At 36.5% G+C, this 16,927-nt stretch overlaps 1 pseudogene; it reads right to left on the bottom strand.

The window, feature by feature from the left end:
* Positions 1–16,927, bottom strand: part of LOC102594499 (uncharacterized) — an 85,332-nt pseudogene that overhangs the window by 20,861 nt on the left and 47,544 nt on the right.

The following is a 16,927-nucleotide window of genomic DNA, read 5'->3' as shown; positions in this document are numbered from 1 at the left end:
CGTCGCTAAAAGAGACGCAGTCCGTCTCTAAAAGCGACGCAGTCCGTCGCTTTATTAGCGACGCAGTCCGTTGCTTTTTTAGCGACGCAGTCCGTCGCTTTTTGAAAAGCGACGACCTAAAAAGCGACGGAAGTGACTGCGTCGCTTTTCCGTCAATTTTGACCAAAAAAGCGACGCAGTCCGTCGCTTTTGGCCGTCGTTTTTCGACAATTTTTTAGTAGTATATGAAAGATTCTTGGCATCACTAAAGTCGTATGTACTACGTACTAGACCATCACAAAAGGTTCCCTTTTCACCGTTCAGTCACGAGTTACATCTACTACAAATTCCTCTTATATCTCTCCATACATATCTTGTGGAGAAAAAATACAAGGGTAACATTGTTTAGAATTCCGTGAAAAACATGGCTTCTAAAAGAAAATGCATAGGCTTAAGAACAGAAGACGAATGACAGAGAGTCAATACTTCATAGAAAATTATAGCTAGAATTGCACATACCTTATACTAGGACAAAACTCCAAAGAAGTAATATGAGTACCTAAGTGCAACCTCTTGTGCGAAGAGCAGATCTCCATCTTTGTCACATCAATAACACAAACATCACCATCTTTGCTTCCCCTGCATTTAAATGACAAGCATAGATTCAAATCAATGCATCAACAAACCAAATGCCGCGGCAGATAGGAATGCAAATGGGGTGGTGTCGTTAAAGCCTATGCGGAATTGAGCAGGTTACAACTTATGTGGATGTGGGGGTTATTGGAACAGATCTTTTTAAAATTTAAAGGGGGGGGGGGATATCACAGATCTTTTGGAATTATTCTTAGTCTGAAATTTTGATTGAAAAATGTTATTCTTGATCATTAAATTTTGATCTGAAACTTATTCTTTGGTTCTTTTTTATGTTTTATGTCTCTTTTTGTTTATGATTTGTTGGGTTCAGAAATGAGCACATAAATGTACAGTTAAATCAAAACAAGAACAAAATGGAAAAGAAGTAAATAATTATCTGCTTTCCTTTTATAGTTTAGATACTAAAATTTAAATTTTCTCAGGGATAAAAAACACCACACACTGTTTGAAAGAGCAACTCTTCTAAATTGATTGATATAGTAATCTTTCACCATCTAAATCATTTCTATCAGCTTTTAATAAGGCAAAAGCTATAAGTACCCTACTGAACTACGACCGAAGTTCCAGGGACAATTAATCTTTACCCTATTACCACCCTATATACTATTTTACCACCCTGAACTATTTTAAAGTGTAATAAACACACCCTTAAACGTGATAAGAAGGATTCCACTTTTTCCGGTGGGGAGAAGGTTTTCCCTTAATGGAGTATGTGTGTGAGAAAGAGCGAGACGATTTAGTACAATAAATGGATGGGAAAACATCAGAAAAAATTCATCGGCGACTTCTGTACGTGGTGAGCATGTGAAAAAATCAATTTTAGTTCTAGAAAATGAAAAATAAATAAATAGAATTTGACTATTTTACAAATAAAGAAAGGAAAATAATAAAAAAAATATCAACCTAAGTTTTAATGTTAGTTAATGAAGTGTCCAAAGTAATCATATTTTAACTATTTTTTTCACCCCTAACATGCCTTAAGTGAGTGAGAACTCTCTTTGTACAACCTCAGCACCGAAGGGTGTATTTATAGCACTTTAAAATGGTTCAAAGGGGTAATAGGACCCGTATAAAGGAAAGGTGCGTTCCTGAAACTTCGGTCATAGTTTTTTTTGTGTTGTGGTTTCGGAAGAAAAAAAAAGGCAAGTGAATCTAATTTGAGAAGCTAAAATAAAGAATAATACCTATTATGTGACACTAATTTTGTATTACCTAAATATAACAAAATGGAAAAAACATCTTCAGCGGGAAGCTGCGAGTTGAAATTTATGTAGGATAAAGGTTCAACCCCCCGCCCCATTACCATCCCTAGTTGTATAACACCAAAAGCCATGTATAGGAGGGGAGACATTCATCAAAATAAAGACAAGTCAAGAGTAGAAAAAGAACTTAATTCATGCAAAAAGTTCAAAATAAGACATGGTGTTTTTGAAAGATGAGAACACTTCAAATTAATTTGATGGAATCTTAATTTCGTAACTTTTCTCAGGTTTAGCTATTCAAAGTCATTCCTAAACATCATGAGTTCCATATAGTGATGTAGACCATCGAGTCGAGTTGTTTCATGCCCATAATTTTGCATGAACTTCTTAAGTTTAGCATCTTTCAGAGAAGTGGTATCTTCAAGTTCTAAGCCTTTAAGTGTAGAGTTCCTAATCCCTTTTGAGAAGCATCTTTGAGTACTTGAGTTGAATATTTCATGCCATAATTCTTTATAAACACTATAAGTCAAAAAATCTTGAGATGAGTAGTATCATTGAAGTTCTTGAGTTCCAAGTATTGAGTTCTATCTATGGTTATTGAAAACCTTGTATTGAGTCGGTCATGTCCATCATTCGGCATGAACCATATTTTAAGAAGTCTTTTACAAATGTTTAAACTTTGTTTTAAGACTTAAGCTTTAAAGTTGAGTAAAAAGTAAGAGTAAAGTTCATTTTCTTTAAAATGATATATGGGAACTAAGTATTCCCAAGAGTAAATGTTTTCATATTTAAGATGAGAGGAAGCTGAGATTTCCAAAAGAGTTTTGAGCAAGAAAAGGGAACATCGATTCCAAGAGAGCTTTTAAGATAAGATTGAGTAATTATCTCAAATCAGAGAATAAGTTATTTTAAAAATAGATGAGCTAAGTATATTTTGGGAGTATTATTGAGCACCGATGTGGGGATGCGACTTTCATATTAACTCAAGTCTCTATGAAAACCATGTAGCGATCATGGGTAGAAAAGGGTCATACTTTTTAGATGAATCCTTTTCACATAGACTAGTGCATCCACTAAGTAGTTCAGGTTCTATACCACGACAAGGTATAGGATTTCTCGGACAGTGTGGGGCTAATAACGTTGTATCATAACTATAGTTCTTAAGTGATGGTTGTCGGTTAAAGAAACTCCCACATAGTTATATCATATTTTATTATATAAAATTGAGTTGTTATTGTATACTTCAATATAAGTATGGATGGGGTATGGGACTTCATTCATGCATTGCACAAGTAGACTTTGAGAGGGATCATGATATGTCTTTTATGATTTTATGATTATGAGTTGACACCATGTTTTAAAATGTTTTCTTTTTTCTTTATATTGCACTTGTTTTAAACTGCTTTATAATGAAATGAGTTTAATTAAGTATTCATGAGTTGAGAAGAGCCAAGGTAAGTGTTTCTTTCAGATCATTTTCAAGCCTATGTTATGTTTAGCATTCCAACGCGCATACTCGTACATTTAATGTACTGATGCCAGTTAGCCTACATCGTCTTATGATGCAGACGCAGGTAACTAGGATCGGCATTCCGGCTCATTGTTGATCTAGTGAGTAGTTCAGAGGTTGTTGGTGAGCCTCCTTGCATTCCGGAGGATCCATTTCATTGTTTTCTAGTTTAGTTCATTAGAATGTTGTGGGGTTTGTCCCAACATGCATCCCAGTTGTTATTAGAGGCTTCATAGACAGTCAGATATTAGTTCTTTAGTCTTTTCATTGTCATTATTCCATGTTGAGACTTGAGTTTGCCTTAATAGCCAGTTGAATGTTCCTTTATAACATTGTAGTTTATTATATGAACTTATCTGTGTTGAATTTAAGTATTCCGCTGAGTTAAGTAAGTCAGGCCAAGGGTTCTCTTGGGGCCAGCAATGGTCTTCGACTTCCAGTCCCGCCTAGGGTGTAGTCTCGAGGCGTGACAAACTTGGTATTAGAGCATAGAGTTCAAGAGTCCTAGGGAGTCTATGAAGCCGTACTTGTAGAATCCTAGTTATCGGTGTGAAGCGCACCACATCTATAATTAGGAGGCTGCAACATTTAGTAACTATCTCATTTCTTTCACACTTATCTGGTGCGTTAGAGTTTGATCTCTAAAATGTTTCCCTCTAATTTGTGCTTGCACGTGTTTTCAGATAATCATCCCTCCACGAAGAGTAGTTAGAGGACGTCCTGCTAGGAGAAATGTTGAGGAGAAAGAGTTACCTAATGCACCTGAAGTTCAACCTCAAGGGGAAGTTAACCATGCTGAATTCTGTGAAGCTATCCGGATGTTAAGTCATGTTGCGACTCATCAAGTTGGACAGAGAAGTAATCGACAGGAAGTGACTGATACTTCAAGGATCCTTGAGTTTTTAGAAATGAATCCACCAAGCTTCGCAGGTTCAAGTGTCATAGAGGATCCAGAGAACTTTGTTGAAGTACTTCAGAAAATTTTTGAGATATTGCATGTTGTTGATGCTGAGAAGGTGGAACTAGCTGCATACCAACTGAAGGGTATCACTAGAGTTTGGTTCGACCATTTGAAAAAGAATAGGGCTGAGGACGCGCCAATAGTGAGTTGGGCTATGTTTGAGAGTGCTCTCATGGGGCGTTTCTTTTCCCGTGAGTTGCGAGAGGCAAAGATAAGAGAGTTTCTCACCCTTAATCCGGAGTCTATGAGTGCTCATGAGTATAGTCTGAAGTTCACAAAACTTTCCCGCTATGCTCCGGAGGTGGTTGCTGACATGAGGAGCAGAATGAGTTTATTTGTTGCTGGGTTGTCTCATCAGTCAAGCAAGGAAGGCAAGGCAACTATTCTGATAGGGGATATTGACCTAGAAAGGTTTATGATCCATGTGCAACATGTTGAGAAGGATAAGAGGAAAGATAGAGAAGAGTTCAAGAATAAGAAAACGAAGACAAGAAATGAGTCTGGGCAGCAGAAGGTTAGTGTGAATCGTTCGTCCTTTCAGAAGAAAAAGGGGCCCGCACCATCATCTGCTAGTGCACCTGCACCTAAGAACAAAGGTGAGTATAATGGCCAGAATTCACAGAACTTCAGAGCTAGACCAGCACAGTCTCAAGGTAGTGTGGCACAAGGAGGTAGTTGGGCTCATGTATGTGGTATATGTGGTAGAAACCACTTAGGTAAGTATCGTGATGGTCATACAGGTTGTTTCAAGTATGGGCAAGAGGGATACTTCATGAAAGAGTGTCCTAAGAATAAGCAAGGTAGTGGAAATCCAGGCAATAGAGCCTAGTCTTCATCAGTTGCTCCACCAGACAGGACTGCACCTAGAGGGGCTACTTCCGGTACTGGCGGAGGAGAAAACTGCCTCTATGCAATCACTAGTTGCCAAAAGCAAGAGAACTCTCTAGATGTTGTCACTAGTATGATCAAAGTCTTTACTTTTGATGTTTATGCTTTGCTAGACCCAGGAGCAAGTTTATCTTATGAAACCCCTTATGTTGCAAATAAGTTTGAAGTTATTCCTGAGAAACTTTGTGAACCCTTCAGTGTTTCTACACCTGTTGGTGAGTCTATTCTAGCTGAGCGAGTTTATCGTGATTGTGTCATTTCCATCAATCACAAAGACACCGTGGCTGATTTAGTTGAGTTAGACATAGTGGATTTCGATGTCAATCTAGGTATGGACTGACTTCATGCCTGTTATGCATCAATAGATTGTAGAACTTGAGTTGTCAAGTTTCAAGTTCCTAATGAGCCAGTCATAGAGTGGAGTAGTAGTTCAGCAGTGCCTAAGGGTCGTTTTATTTCGTACCTTAAGGTGCGAAAGTTGGTTTCTAAGGGGTGTGTCTATCACTTAGTCCGAGTTAATGACTCTAGTGTTGAGATACCTCCTATTCAGTCAGTTTCAGTAGTACGGGAGTTTGCAGAAGTCTTTGTAGATGATCTTCTCGGAATCCCTCCTGAGAGAGAGATACTTCGGTATAGATCTTCTTCAAGATGCTCATCCGATATCTTTTCCGCCATATAGAATGGCACCAGCAGAGTTGAGAGAGCTTAAAGAGCAGTTGAAAGACCTTTTAGAGAAAGAGCCTTATTCGACCAAGTGTCTCACTTTGGGGCATTCTGGTCTTGTTGTGAGAAAGAAAGATGGTTCTCTTAGGATGTCTATAGATTACCGTCAGTTGAACAAGGTTACCATCAAGAACAAGTATCCTCTTCCAAGGATTGATGATCTTTTCGATCAGTTTCAAGGTGCTTCTTGTTTCTCAAAAATCAACCTCAGATCAGGTTACCATCAGTTAAGAGTAAGGGAATGTGATATTCCAAAGACAGCTTTCAGAACTAGATATGGTCATTATGAGTTCTTGGTCATGTCCTTTGGTTTGACCAAAGCACCCGCATCGTTCATGGATCTTATGAATAGAGTCTTCAAACCTTATTTAGATATGTTTGTTATCGTCTTCATTGATGACATACTAATCTATTCAAGGAATGAAGAAGATCATGCTAGTCATCTCAGAGTAGTTCTCCAGACTTTAAAGGATAGAGAGTTGTATGCCAAGTTCTCTAAGTGTCAGTTTTGGCTTGAATTTGTGGCATTCCTAGGCCACATTGTGACTGGAGAGGGAATTAGAGTTGATACTTAGAAAATAGAGGCAATGCAAAATTGGCCTAGACCCACATCTCCAACTGATATTAGGAGTTTCTTGGGTTTGACTGACTATTATAAAAGCTTCGTCAAAGGGTTCTCGTCTATTTTGTCTCTTTTGACCAAGTTGACTCAGAAGATAGTGAAGTTTCAAAGGTCTGAAGCTTGAGAGAAAAGCTTTCAGGAATTGAGAAAGAGGTTGACTACTGCCCCAGATTTAACCTTACCAGAAGGTACTCAAGGTTTTGTGGTGTACTATGATGCATCTAGAGTTAATTTGGATTGTGTGTTAATGCAGAACGACAAGGTTATAGCTTATGCCTCGAGATAGTTGAAAGTTCATGAGAAGAATTACCCAACCCATGACTTAGAGTTGGTTGTTGTAGTATTTTCTTTGAAAATATGGCGCCATTATCTTTATGGTGTTCATGTGGATGTGTTCACCGATCACAAGAGTCTTCAGTATGTGTTTAGTCAAAAAGAGCTTAGTCTCAGACAGAGAAGGTGGTTAGAATTACTCAAATATTATGACATGTGTATTCTTTATCACCCAGGTAAGGCTAATGTTTTTGCTGCTGCTTTAAGCAGGTTGTCTATGGGTAGTACCATCCATTTTGAGGAAGATAAGAAAGAGTTAGCAAAAGAGGTGCATAAACTTGCATGACTATGAGTTCGATTAATGGATTGCATAGAAGGAGGAATAGTGGTGATGAATGAGGCTGAATCATCATTAGTGTCAGAAGTAAAAGGCGAGCAAGACCAAACTATCTTGCTTGAGTTGAAGGCAAATGTTCATAAGCAAAATGTATTAGCTTTTGTACTAGAGGGAGATGGCGTACTGAGATATCAAAGTAGACTGTATGTACCAATGGTGGATGGAACCCAATAGAGGATCATGGAGGAAGCTCATAACTCCAAATATTCCATTCATCCGGGTTCCACCAAGATGTACCATGACTTGAGAGAAGTCTATTGGTGGAATAGTATAAAGAAGAGATATCCACAACTCTTCAAACCCAGAGAAATTCCAGATCAAAGTACTAATCCTTTCTTAGTATTTATTTACAAGTTGGCATGTTGTTTTGCATTTGCTTGTGGGTATTTGAACTGAATGTTGCATGTTACACCCTTAGCCTAGTAAGAGTAATCTCATTTGAGGATGAATGTTCCCAAGGGGGAGATATTGTAACATCTCGCAATTTGAAATAGCTAGGAAGAAGCTAAGAACTGGAAAAATTCAATTTTTGGAAATAATGGAAATCTGGAAATTTGTTTAAGTTAGGAAAAAGTTGAGTTTTGGCCAACTTCAAATGGCCATACTTCTAGCGCAGGACGAGTTAGAGGTACTTCGAGATATGGTAGGAAAGATCTTTCCAACGCCGTTGAGTTTGCGTGATTCCGAGTTCGGATGACTGAGTTACGCCCATTGGAAGTTGGGATGTTCAAATAAGGAAATGTCCAATCCCGATTTTTGAAGTGTATTTCGGTGTTTTCCTTATACAATTAATGAAATTCGTGTTAGTGAATTAATTAAGGTCTAAACTGAACTTGGCCAGTTTTACGCTTTTTGGAAAAGAGTTAGGGTTTTAGAGAAGAGGAAAGAAGAGGAGAAAAGAGAAGGAGAAGCAAGGAAATCGTCAAGCTCGTCGAGTTTAGCTTGTGGATTTCATCGAGGGTCATTCCTACAAGGTATGTCAGTCTTTCAGTATTGGGTTCATTCATCCACGCGCCAAACATGTTTAGTTCAGTGAAATTCGTCCTGAAAGTTGATGTTCTTGACATGCATTCTTGAATTTATATGTTGTTCTTGAATTGGGATGAATTGAGGAGTTTCTGAGATCTTTGCGTTGAGTTTTAGGGTTGTATTGAGTTAGATTCTTGAATACATATGCTGGGTATCGGGATCTAAAATTAATTTCGATTCTATAATCGAGTTTAGGCGATTTGGGGCTGGAAAACGAAGAAGGAAAAGTCGAGCAGGTTCTGGCGCGCAGGTCCACATCGCGGACTTGCTCCCCCAGTGAAGAAAAATTGTCTCCACATCACGGTTAGGATGCGGACTCCTCAGTCCCAAAAATTAATTTTGCGAGCATTTATTCAGAAACGTCTCCGCATCGCGGACTTGTTCCTAGACGGTGATTTCGTAGCTTTTCTTAGGTTTAGCTATTCAAAGTCATTCCTAAACATCATGAGTTCCATATAGTTATGTAGACCATCGAGTCGAGTTGTTTCATGCCCATAATTTCGCATGAACTTCGTAAGTTGAGCCTCTTTCAGAGAAGTGGTATCTTCCAGTTCTAAGCCTTTAAGTGTAGAGTTCCTAATCCCTTTTGAGAAGCATCTTTGAGTACTTGAGTTGAATATTTCATGCCATAATTCCGCATGAACACTATAAGTCGAAAAATCTTGAGATGAGTAGTATCATTGAAGTTCTTGAGTTCCAAGTATTGAGTTCTATATATAGTTATTGAAAACCTTGTATTGAGTCGTTCATGTCCATCGTTTGGCATGAACCATATTTTAAGAAGTCTTTTACAAATGTTTAAACTTTGTTTTAAGACTTAAGCTTTAAAGTTGAGTAAAAAGTAAGAGTAAAGTTCATTTTCTTTAAAATGATATATGGGAACTAAGTATTCCCAAGAGTAAATGTTTTCATATTTAAGATGAGAGGAAGCTGAGATTTTCAAAAGAGTTTTGAGCAAGAAAAGGGAACATCGATTCCAAGAGAGCTTTTAAGCTAAGTTTGAGTAATTATCTCAAATCAAAGAAGAAGTTGTTTTAAAAATAGATGAGCTAAGTATATTTTGGGAGTATTATTGAGCACCGATGTGGGGATGCGACTTTCATATTAACTCAAGTCTCTATGAAAACCATGTAGCGATCATGGGTAGAAAAGGGTCATACTTTTTAGATGAATCCTTTTCACATAGACTAGTGCATCCACTAAGTAGTTCAGGTTCTATACCACGACAAGGTATAGGATTTCTCGGACAGTGTGGGGCTAATAACGTTGTATCATAACTATAGTTCTTAAGTGATGGTTGTCGGTTAAAGAAACCCCCACAACAGTAATTGCATGGTTCCTCAAGGGGTTCTGCTTAGTATGGATGGGGGTATGGGACTTCATTCATGCATTGCACAAGTAGACTTTGAGAGGGATCATGATATGTCTTTTATGATTTTATGATTATGAGTTGACACCATGTTTTAAAATGTTTTCTTTTTTCTTTATATTGCACTTGTTTTAAACTGCTTTATAATGAAATGAGTTTAATTAAGTATTCATGAGTTGAGAAGAGCCAAGGTAAGTGTTTCTTTCAGATCATTTTCAAGACTATGTTATGTTTAGCATTCTAACTCGCATACTCGTAGATTCAATGTACTGATGTCAGTTAGCCTACATCGTCTTATGATGCAGACGCAGGTAACTAGGATTGGCATTCCGGCGCATCGTTGATCTAGTGAGTAGTTCAGAGTTTGTTGGCGAGCTTCCTTGCATTCCGGAGGATCCATTTCATTGTTTTCTTGTTTAGTTCATTAGGATGTTGTGGGGTTTGTCCCAATATCCATCCCAGTTGTTATTAGAGGATTTATAGACAGTCAAATGTTAGTTCTTTAGTCTTTTCATTGTCATTATTCCATGTTGAGACTTAATGGCCAGTTGACTGTTCCTTTATAACATTCTAGTTTATTATATGAACTTATCTTTGTTGAGTTTAAGTCTTCCACTGAGTTAAGTAAGTCAGGCCAAGGGATCGCTTGGGGCCAACAATGGTCTTCGACTTCCAGTCCCGCCTAGGGTGTAGGCTCGAGGCGTGATAAACTTGGTATTAGAGCATAGAGTTCAAGAGTCCTAGGGAGTCTATGAAGCCGTATTTGTAGAATCCTAGTTATCGGTGTGAAGCGCGCCACATCTATTATTAGGAGGCTGCAACATTTAGTATCTATCTCACTTCTTTCACACTTATCTGGTGCATTAGAGTTTGATCTCTAAAAAATTTCCCTCTAATTCGTGCTTGCACGTGTTTTCAGCTAATCATCCCTCCACGAAGAGTAGTCAGAGGACGTCCTGCTAGGAGAAATGTTGAGGAGCAAGAGTTACCTAATGCATCTGAAGTTCACCCTCAAGGGGAAGTTAACCATGCTGAATTCTGTGAAGCTATCCAGATGTTAAGTCAAGTTGTGACTCATCAAGTTGGACAGAGAAGTAATCGACAGGAAGTGACTGATACTTCAAGGATCCTTGAGTTTTTAGAAATGAATCCACCAAGCTTCGCAGGTTCAAGTGTCACAGAGGATCCAGAGAACTTTGTTGAAGTACTTCAGAAAATTTTCGAGATATTGCATGTTGTTGATGCTGAGAAGGTGGAACTAGCTGCATACCAACTGAAGGGTATCACTAGAGTCTGGTTCGACCAATTGAAAGAGAATAGGGCTGAGGACGCACCAATAGTGAGTTGGGCTGTGTTTGAGAGTGCTCTCATGGGGCGTTTCTTTCCCGTGAGTTGCGAGAGGCAAAGATAAGAGAGTTTCTCACCCTTAATCCGGAGTCTATGAGTGCTCATGAGTATAGTCTGAAGTTCACAAGGGTTTCTGCTTAGTATGGATGGGGGTATGGGACTTCATTGAGAGGGATCATGATATGTCTTTTATGATTTTATGATTATGAGTTGATATCATGTTTTAAACAGTTTTCTTTTTTCTTTATATTGCACTTGTTTTAAACTGCTTTATAAAGAAATGAGTTCAGTTAAGTATTCATGAGTTGAGAAGATCCTAGGTAAGTGTTTCTTTCAGATCCTTTTCAAGCCTATGTTATGTTTAGCATTCCAACTCGCATACTCGTACATTCAATGTACTGATGCCAGTTGGCCTGCATCGTCCTATGATGTAGACGTGGGTAACTAGGATCGGCATTCCGGCGCATCGTTGATCCAGTGAGCAGTTCAGAGTCTGTTGGTGAGCCTCCTTGCATTCCGGAGGATCCATTTCATTGTTTTCTAGTTTAGTTCATTAGGATGTTGTGGGGTTTGTTCCAACATCTAACCCAGTTGTTATTAGAGGCTTCATAGACAGTCAGTTGTTAGTTCTTTAGTCTTTTCATTGTCATTATTCCATGTTGAGACTTGAGTTTGCTTTAATGGCCAATTGAATGTTCCTTTATAACATTCCAGTATATTGTATGAACTTATCATTGTTAAGTTTAAGTCTGCCACTGAGTTAAGTAAGCCAGGCCAAGGGTTCGTTTGGGGCCAGCAATGGTTTTCAAGTGTCAGTCCCGCCTAGGGTGTAGGCTCGGGGAGTGACACCGTCATGGTATCTATGAAACTGCAAGGTCGGGAAAAATGAATATCAATCCATATGGTTGGACGTTAGACGGTTTTGGAAGAATTATTGAATATCCTACACTGGTTTTATGTTATGTTTTATTCATATGTGATTTATTTTGTTGTGTTGATGCTTTTCTTTTTATGCTTTCTGTTGTTTATAAATGAAGGTTCAGAAACGTCCGTGTCTGCACTGCAAACCATTGGCAGAAAATTTGTTTAAGCCTATAATTCAGGATAACTATTACAATGATCAACATCATTTCATCTTTGAGCTAGATCATGTTCAAGCGGCTAATCTGATCTTCAAGTTCCATCTTGTGTATTAACTCCAATTTTCTAGTGTCAATACACAAGAAGAGAACTATTTCACAAAATCAATTTTAGTTCATCAGTGACTTCTGTACGTGGTGAGCATGTGAAAAAATCAATGTAAGTTCTAGAAAATGAAAAAAAAGAAAAGAATTTGACTCTATTTCACAAAGAAAGAAAAGAAAATAATTAAAAAGATATCAACTTAAATTTTAATGTTAATTAATTAAATGTCCAAGTAATCATATTTTAACTTTTTTTCACCCCTAACATGGCTCCGAGTGAGTGAGCACACTCTTTGTACAACCTCAGCACTGAAGGGTGTATTTATAACACTTTAAAATGATTCGAAGGGGTAGTAGGACCCCCCATAAAGGCAAGGTGTGTTCCTGGAACTTTGGTCATAGTTTGTTTTGTGTTGTGGTTACGGAAGAAAAAAAAAGGCAAGTGAATCTAATTTGAAAGCTAAAATAAATAATATCACCTATTATATGACACTAATTTTGTATTACCTAAATATAACAAAATGGAAAAAAAAAATCTTCAACGGGAAGAGGCGAGTTGAAAATTATGTGGGTTAAAAGTTCAACCGCCGCCCCATTGTATAACACCAAAAGCCATGTATGGGAGGGGAGACATTCATCAAAATGAAGACAAGTCAAGAGTAGCAAAAGAACTTAATTCATGCAAAAATTTCAAAAAAAGACATGGTGTTTTTGAAAGATGAGAACACTTCAAATTAATTTGATAGAATCTTATACTAACTCCAACTGGAAGAGGAATAGGAACCAGATGCTACTCTGTTTTAGGTCCCCTTCATGCCTCATTTTGGCCTATCTCATCATGGAACTTCAATTGTCAAATCAACTCAATGATTTATTCAACATCCATGTAAAAAAATACTTTAACGAAGATTCACAATTGTAAAATTGATGTCAAATTCTTTTAGCTTCAACAGGCCATATCTAAGGATAGTATTGGACAGTAAAGATGATAGTAATTGAAATTCAACATTACTAGGAGACACAAAAGGATAAAGATCTTACAATGCGAGATATTTCCCATCCAAACTGATCTTTTATGTCCAATTTTCTTCCATGTACTGATGTCCCAAACCGCAATCAGTGTCTTATTGCCTGTTTTATTGACACAAGTTTGGATAGTTACACAATGTTTTCAATAAGAAAAATTACACAATCTCAATTTAATAACTTCATTAACTAAAGCCAAACTTTAGAATACCTTTTTGAACAGTAGTGAACAAAAACGGTTTTGTCCCATCTTTAGAGAACCTGCAGAGCTCAATATTCTCATCCTACAATGTGGAAGACAGGATATTATAACATCAACATAAAAATGGATAACTAATTGTCTAACAGGTAAGATGTCATATTATTCAGAACTTACTGCATTTCATGACAAAGTTATTGGAACACCGTCCCTTTGTGGACTTGGAAGCTAAGAACTCTGAATCTAAGCTGTATATATATAAAAATAGGAAAAGACATTAAAATCTTGATCAAGAAAATCATAGGAACAATAATTCTTAAGATTCCATATTCCATGGATTAAGTATCAATTCTGTAACGGCAATAAGAGTCACAGTAAATTTAAGACTCTTAAATCTTTTGAAATGTTTTTTCTAGGAAGATTTCATGATCATATTCAAAAATCAGATTCACACTTCAAAACTCAAAGAGTATAGCATGAATGCAAATCCATGCATAAATGCATGGATTTGGATTTCTTGATCGGGAATGTATAATTCTTGAAATATCAACATGTTTAGTTCTTCTATGACATTTCTCACTTCTTAAATATAACCAAAAATGGATAAAGTATAATTCTGTATCCAAATTAAGTTAATGTAGCTTTACATCCCATAATATTCACCTCCAAGATATAACCCTGCAAATTAGGCCACCATTCGTCTACTTATTCACTTTCAATTCCACATGAGAACAAACTACTTTAAACACTTAGATAAGATCACACAGAGCAACAATTTTTTTTTGTCAACCTGGTGTGATGCGTAACAGATGAACCAAAAAGATAAAATTCACATGGGACTATAATTGGATGAAAAAGGCACTTCATTCTGATCTTTAAAGTGAAAAATCTACCTCAGAATTGTTAAAAGACACAAGACTAAGATCCTTCACTTCATTTTTCCATCACTTAGTTTCGTTAGAATATAATAGACTTTTTCAACACTAAAGTGTGAGAAAAGTAAGACAACAAGATGTATCACTAATCAACGCAAGTGCAGAGACACTAAAGATTATAGGTCCCCAGAGCTCATATCAGGTAAATTCTCACATATGATAAATAATGGAGGATTATGTACAACTATAATCTGAGTAAAGCTAACTATACCTAAAATCCATGTCTCTAAAAGACTTGTGAGCTTTAGGTTCATCCACAATAATGCGCATGGTTGGCCACTCAAAAAGTCTAAAATGTCCATCTTCAAGATTCAAAGTAATACAAAGTCTGGACAACAAGGCAATATCCTCATGAAATATAAGAGACATAATTTTTCACAAAATTGTTTACAACTCTGCTTGTGGCAAATTTGGAGTCATCAACACTAAAGGCCATGCATTTTTGTGGACCAACATCTTAGAGAGGAAACTCCTTGCACACAAATTTTATATTATCTTCATGACCATATACATCAAACAACCTGCAGGAAACAACAAACAATATATCCACTTCCTAGGCTAAGAAATAAATAAAAAGCAAGACAATAACCTTATTAAAAACTTAGACTAGTCATATGTATGGTCCTTTATTGGGTGACAAACTTAATCAGTAATGTGAAAAGATAACTATCAGCCAAAACAAGACCTGAATCTGAATAACCTTTGCTTCAAAAGCGGGTCAGCACAACTGAAAGCTGCAAAGACACTTGTCCACACAAGAACATAGTACTGTGTTGAATTTATATGAAAATATATATATAATGGAATTTTTTCTTTTATCAATAGATGAAAAGTCATGAATGCAACATTTAGGATCGTCCAACCACTGCTACTCGCATCACTAGCAATCAGGTCCCGAGATGTTCTTACCAACATATACTAATGATGCCAAATTAAAATCTTCCACTATCACATATCATGCTCACGTTCAGTGACCTTCACTGAGGTTTCTGATCTACCTCCGAAACCTAAATCCATCTTTTTAAATGGCTAATTCCTAGATTAGGTCTTAAAAAGGGGCTGTCCACAAGAAAAAATTAACTCCAGGCTGGCATGACCTTGAGGTTCACTTAAGATCAGGATTCCCTTTGGACTAATTAATTACTTACACACGGAATATTTAACAGAGCAGACCAGCACTTTTTAGGTCAAGAAAACTAACACAGAAGGTTTCTACATGAAAACATATCATAATAATACTCATCGACTAACAGTACTCGTCCTGTTTACCTACTGCGCAGTAACACAATCACCATCACAACAGCAAAATCATGCATTAATAATCTTCTATCAATATACAAACAAAGCCAAAATCAACAATTCGAAATCATAAGGCATTAAACTCATTCATATCTTGCTTAACAAACTACCAACTACCAAAAAAATCAAATCTTTTTCACAACAAAAACAGTAAAAACCCAACTTCCAGAATAACTAAGAATTAAAATCGAAATGGGTTTCAATATTTACTTGCAACCAGTAGTGGTGGAGCACACAGAATCATCCCCACTTGGATGTACCACAATCCTCACTGGCTCTCCACCTTCCTCGAATATGCCGTCTAATAACCAATACCCACAAAAAAAGGTTCAAATTTCACCACAATCCTCACTGCCGTTTGATCCACGATGTACATGTCACTTTCCCTTCCACAGATACATCACCACCGTCCATTTTTCTAATCTTCCAAAACTCTACAAAACCCAAAAACCTCAAGGTAACAACAATGGCGGAAAAAAGTTGAGGTTTTTGAGTTTCAGTGAAAATTGAAATTTATAGAATTTTTAATATTATTTTTTTGTTTTTTTAAATATAAAGTGTGACAATATATAAGTATATATGGTGGGGGCCTGAATTAATTATAGTCAACGGATTTTTGGATATTCCAAATTAGGAGTAATATTTATAAGGGAATACTTTGGAATTAGCAAATTATAATAAATTTTGCACGTCTGTTTATAGTTCTGGCAAAAAATTACTCCCTCCTTCTCATATTATAAGTCACCCCTTTCTAAAAATAGTTGGACCACAATATATGTCATTTTATAAAATTTATGCATAAATTACCATATTTTGCCCATTATATTCTTGATTGATTAATTAATTAATCTTGAAAATGTATTTACTTTGACTAACGTAGGAAATCTACAAGTAATTAATTTCATTGGGAGAGTACTTAATTCATTAATTAACTACTTTCTTTATTCACTACTTATTCTATAAAATCTGATTTTGAAAAAAATTAAAATAAAAGATGAAAAAAATTCAAAAATAATCTTCAAAGTTGAAGCTTCAACAAATTTATCAAGGAAGATGACATTTCAATAGTTTGTGATGTTGTCATGTTTGCTTTAAGAATTTATATATAAAAATATAAAAAATCATTTTACACAAAATATATAGGAAAAATGAGGTGGGAAAAAAATGATTTTTAAATTTTTTTGGATCAATTGGTGAAAAAATTTGGCTCCAAAAAGTAAAATTTAAATAGTCATCCAAATGCATTTATATTTTCGAAATCTAACATTTCATCATTTATTACAAAGTTGTCATAAGCAAACATTAAATAAGGGCATAAGGGTAAAATTAC

Source organism: Solanum tuberosum, unplaced genomic scaffold (genome assembly GCF_000226075.1).
Source record: "Solanum tuberosum cultivar DM 1-3 516 R44 unplaced genomic scaffold, SolTub_3.0 scf00019, whole genome shotgun sequence".
NCBI lineage: Eukaryota > Viridiplantae > Streptophyta > Magnoliopsida > Solanales > Solanaceae > Solanum > Solanum tuberosum.
The sequence above is the reverse complement of the archived record's forward strand: the minus strand, read 5'-3'. Positions and strand labels throughout refer to the sequence as shown.